A 6,000-nucleotide genomic window follows, 5' to 3' on the forward strand; every position below is an offset into this window, starting at 1 on the left:
ATCTATTTCAAGCCATTTAGCTCTCATCAGCTAGCCATGCCCTTCTGGGATTCAGCCCGGGTTCAAATTCCAGAAGCGTATGGCTAGCTGATGAGAGCTAAATAGCTTGAAATACATCTATACTAGTCTCCCTTTGTGAGATGCAGTGGCTCAGTGGCTAAGATGCTGAGCTTTTTGATCAGAAATGTCGGCAGTCTGGCAGTTCCAATCCCTAGCACCGCATAGCGGAGTGAGCTCCTGTTACTTGTCCCGGCTCCTGCCAACTTAGCAGTTCAAAAGCACGTAAAAAATGCAAGTAGAAAAATAGGAACCACTTTTGGTGGGAAGGTAACAGCATTCCGTGCGCCCTTGGCATTTAGTCATGCTGGCCACATGACCACAGAATCGTCTTCGGACAGTGTTGGCTCTTCAGTTTTGAAACAGAGGAGCACCGCCCCCTAGAGTTGGGAACGACTAGCACTTATGTGCGAGGGGAACCTTTACCTTGGTCTCCCTTTATTTCTTTGTTTGTAAAATATAAAATTTAATACAAGCCAAAGGCATCTGGAAGGGTCTGTAGCAGGCGCCAAGGTTGATTTGTGAATATTTATGGCAACTTAGTTGCTGCTATGGAGTGGCCTTTCAGGAGGCTGACAATGATGGACTCAAATTTTACCAGCCTGCTCTAAAGCCTTTAATGCTCGACACGGAGGCTCAGTGTTCCTCCATTGTCTTTACAGCTGTTGTTAGCCATTGCCATTGGGATTCCATTTGTGTCTCTTTGTTTCCATAAGCCAGGGCTATAAATCTGTACCCTGATTTTCTTGTTTATTTCACTCATTTGAAGGATATGATTGCTGGCTGGGGAAGAAGCTAAAGCAGAAACTGGGCTGTTCGGTAGATGAATTTTCATGCTCTTCTTGACCAAAGAATAGCAATTTTGTATAATGGGGTTGCTAGAGACAAAGGTTAAGCTTTTAGAGAATGAGATGATCATTTTTAGAATGTGGATGAAAAGTCATTCACAGAGCCACTGATGCTGATTTTTCCTGGATGAGAAAGTCTGAAAAAGACAGGAGTTGTCATTTTTGGTGCCTATGCAAAATAAAATCTACATTTTATATTAAAGTGTACATCTAATTTGGAATTACGACAACATTTCTTGATGTAGAACATGAATGAGTGGTTGTGGCTTCAAAGCCAAGTATTGAAAACCTGTGGCTTATTAAACTGGTGGGAATCCCTACTTTCTTTCCTCACTGGCTGAGGGGAGCTCTGCCCACTTTTTTGATTGGCCAATCCATTAGGATAAACAACCAGTTGGCAGGAATTGCATTGCTGGTTCCTTCCTGTTATTATCAGAAGGAAACCAAGTGATTTCTTCCCAACTAATAGGTTAACAGAGAGGGACAAACTTGGTGGATTAGTATTGTGAGTGGCATTAGTATATCTATGAGTGATAATAGATTTTAGGAAGAGGAGAGGAAACCTGTTTTCCACATCAGCATTCACACTCGACATCAGCAAAAGGGAGAAGAACTATATTAGCAGATTCAAAGGGATTCAGAGTTTGTTGCAGCAATCACATCCAGAAAGCACACACAGGTAACTGATTCATCAGGATTCATCAACTTTTCTTTATATACAATATAACACATGAAATAGGTATACAATACCTAAACAGGTTTTTCCAACATGGTAGTAAATACAAGCAAACACAGGCAGAGAAGAGAACCGTTATCTTTTCAGTTCAGACTAGTTTTGAGCTCAGCACAGACTGCAGCTTTAGTAGAGGAGTTAAGCTAAGCCATGCCCAGGCTCCTAGCTGTCTCCAACAAACACTGTTTCAGTTTCCAAACACCTCTCATTGGCTGACTTGGTTGCTATGCCTATTCATTGGCTGACCTTGTTACCATGTCTCTGCCAAGTCATGAACCCTCAAACACTGAGGTTGATTTTTCAAAGCAAGAAGTGAGGAAAAGAATGTGCCTTCCTCAAACTCAAAGAGGTTGTTATTAGCCAAAATAGAAAAGAAGAAATGAGCTTCCAATTAACCAGGATTACAAAAGTATTAGGAAAAGAGACTTATGCTTGGCTTATGTTTTCTATGGAAACTGGCATGAGACCAGTAAGTTTCTTAAACATGTTTAAAACTAAAGAGTTAATATGAAATAGAATACTATTCTATATATAAGGCCTGATTTAGTATTATATACATAAGATTGGATCAATCTTTAATCTAAGTATTCTAGATCTTTAATTTATACACATTTTAGTAAGCAAAATAGCAAATTAGTAGAACCTGCCATCACAAACAATTTTGTTGTATTAAAGGTAGTCATGAACACTGACAGGATGCACAAGTACGTATGTTTTAATGAGCAATTATTCAAAATATTCAACTTCTCTAAATGTGAGGAATATTTGTATACCAAGGAGATAGCTGAACCTGGTGCGCAAGAACTGGAGCATTTAGATTAGACTATGGTCACTAGAGGTCATGATTCTCAACAGAGCCATTTCCATGCAGGAAATGGTTTCTCAGTTGTTCTCTACGGAATTATGTATCACATTTTGATAAGTTGTTTTCCATTGCCCCCCAAATCACAAAAAGGCTGCCTCTGTGTTTATATTCCTTAAATGTCTAATTTGACGCTGTCCCTCTGCTTTCTCTTAAATTGGCTTTTTCATTGTTTAAGATTACTTTGTTGCTTTGGGTATTCTGCAGTTTTTACCTATAGTGAGTCTTAATAACATTTATTACGATTTGAATGCAATATTCCTGTGAAGGGCAGAAGCAGAGTCAGAAAAACTGCATATATCAAATAAGAAAGAGTTGTTTTCAGCTCAGTTCTATCCTGTCAGTAGAAAATCCAACCTTCTTGGAAAGGAAGATATACAACAACAGCAACAAATATGGAAATCAGGGGTGAAATTCAGCAGGTTCTGACAGGTTCTGCTACCAGTTTGTAGTGGAAATTTTGAGAAGTTTGGAGAACCAGCAAATACCACCTCTGGCTGTCCCCAGAGTAAGGTGGGAATGGAGATTTTGCAATATCCTTCCTTCAGGAGTGGGGAGAGAATGGAAATTTTGCAGTATCCTTCCTGCCATGCCCACCAAGTCACGCCCATAAAACCAGTAGTAAAAAAAATGAATTACACCACTGACCGAAACGTACAATTTATTGACATTGCAGTACCAGGAGATGCCAGAGTCGAACCAAAAGAACTGGAAAAAAATCACAAAATGCCACGACCTGGCCATCAGAACTACGTGCTTATGGATGAAACATGTAACAGTGATACCCATTGTCACTGGGGTGCTTGGTAACATGTCCAAGAATTTTATAAGATACATCAACAAATTGCAGCTTCCTGCAATAACACCAGCAGAACTGCAAAAAACTGTGCTACTCGGAGCATCGAACATCTTAAGAAGGTACTTGGTTGATACCTAGGATGCTGGCAACGACCCATATCAACCATTAGCACCAATCAATGGTATTTGTGATGCGTTTTTGAATGTTCAGTTGACTGAGTTTCATGTTTAATGAATAAAGCATATAACAACAACAACAACAACAACAAGCATTCTACAAGACTGGACAGCCATCAGGTTGACTGTGTGGAAAGAGGAGGCAGAGGATTGTACATTAATATAACTTAATATTAATTTAAAAAGTCTCACCTAATCCATGTTTAATTATGTCCAATCTCAAAATCCTATCAGGATTTTAAAGAAGATATTTGTAGCCTGTTGGAAGAATAGACATGTGCGCAGTCCTGATAGACTGAGATAAATCTAGTGAAGGAATACATTGGACAATATAAGCATTGTATCACTTTTTCATCCTAAAGAAACAGCACCAGCTGGGTATAGCAGTCTCTGTTCTGCTTTATTGAATGCTAGAGTTGTTTCTTTGATTGTTGAACACTAAGATATGCCATTATACAGATGCCAAATGTTTGATCCATTTATTTTACATGCTAGATTCATGTTTCACATTTCCTCAAAGTCCTTTCCTCCAAACAATATACATTAAGGAGTCCTTGGTACACTCTGAGTTTGGTTGTTTTCTTGCAAATTCATTATCCATAGGCAATGTTTTCAGTGCTTGAAGGGAATGGGATTTATACTGGGATGAAGTCCACTACCATTTTGCTTCATGCGCATATGCGCACCAAATGTGTGCATCACATGTATATGCACCACAGGTGCTAAGAAGCCTTTTCTGAGTCTGCAAAGTAGAAGAGCGAGGGGGGGGGGAAGGGAAACAGCTGTGCTGTGTGCTCCTGCTTTCTAGTGAATATAAATTGTACGGCACACCTGAGTGTTGCAAAGCTGATCGTCGGAACTTTAAAAAAAAGTAAGCATTTTTTTACTACCTATTTGCCTGAATTGGTAGTAAAAAAAATGCTTAAAAAAGTTAAAAAAAGTTCCGACGATCAGCTGTAACAATCAGCTGTGTCGCACGATCATTGGAACCTTTTAAAAAACTTTTAAAAACTTTAAAAAATGCTAAAAAAGTTAAAAAATATTCCGACGATCAGCTGTGCATCAGAACTTTTAAAAAACTTTTTAAAAGCATTTTTTAAATTACCGGTTTGGATGAACCGGCCTGAACCAATAATATTTCACCCCTGGTTTATATAGTATAAATGGGGCTAGCCCAGGTAAGTGTTGGTGGGCATGTTTTTGGTGGTCCCTTGATGAGACTATTTACTGTTAGCATGTTTGAGTTGGTAGTTCCTTAATTAGAGTATTGTTTGCTTGTTGATTTGCTTGGCCTAATATTAATTTTGATGTTAATCTCTGTTTATCTGGGTATTGATTGCTGACAAAGAGGGATTTTGATCTTTTTGTTTCCTTTTTGGCTAAACTGTCTCTTTTGAATGGTGTGTAGATGTTGTTTATCTCTATGAGCACTGATGAGAGCCTTTATCAGAGCCTATCTCGTGGCAATACAGGCGGCGAAATGTTCACATTTTGCCGCCTTTATTGCATCCGCTGAATCGCGCCCAGCCGCCCTGTTTAGAATAACCCGCTCCCTCTTGAAAGGGAGGTATGCGGATGACCCTTTACAAGGTAGAGCTGAGGAATTTGTTCAGTATTTAACGGATAAAGTCGCTTGGATTCGGACAGAGCTGGACTCCAATTGCACGGTACCAGCCGAGGTACCGGGGGAAGGTCTTGAGCATACTTTATGGATTGAGTTTCAACTTGCTTCTCCTGAGGAAGTGGACAAGGCCATGGGAGCGGTGAGTGCCTCCACTTGTATACTGGACCCGTGCCCCTCCTGGCTGGTCTCGACCAGCAGGGAGGTGACACGCAGCTGGATCCGGACGATAGTTAACACCTCTCTCCGGGAGGGAATTTTCCCACCCCTCCTAAAGGATGCGGTGGTGAGACCCCTCCTGAAGAAACCATCTCTGGACCCAGCCATTTTGAGCAACTATCGTCCAGTCTCCAACCTGCCCTTTGTTGGGAAGATTGTTGAGAAAGTGGTGGCCTCTCAACTCCGACGGTCCTTGTATGAAACCGATTATCTGGATCCCTTTCAGTCGGGTTTCAGGCCTGGTTACAGCACGGAAACGGTTGCGCTGATCAATGATTTCTGGCGAGCCAGGGATAGAAGTCACCCCTCTATCCTTGTGCTCCTTGACCTCTCAGCGGCCTTCGATACCATCGACCATGGTATCCTTCTGCGGCGGTTGCAAGAGGTGGGAGTGGGAGGCACCGTCCTTCGGTGGTTCTCCTCCTACCTCTCGGACAGGTCACAGTCGGTGTTGGTCGGGGGGCAGAGGTCGACCCCAAGGCCCCTCAAGTATGGGGTGCCACAGGGTTCGGTCCTGTCCCCCCTCCTATTTAACATCTACATGAAGCCGCTGGGTGAGATCATACACCGGCACGGGATTAAGTACCACCAATACGCGGACGATACGCAGTTGTATCTGTCCGCCCCGTGCCAACTCAGCGAAGCAGTAGAAGTGATGTGCCAGTGCCTGGAGGCTGTTAGGGTC

Source organism: Thamnophis sirtalis, unplaced genomic scaffold, assembly GCF_051295495.1.
Source record: "Thamnophis sirtalis isolate CommonGarterSnake01/CBP01778 unplaced genomic scaffold, rThaSir2_p1.2 scaffold_3, whole genome shotgun sequence".
In the NCBI taxonomy this organism is placed as follows: domain Eukaryota; kingdom Metazoa; phylum Chordata; class Lepidosauria; order Squamata; family Natricidae; genus Thamnophis; species Thamnophis sirtalis.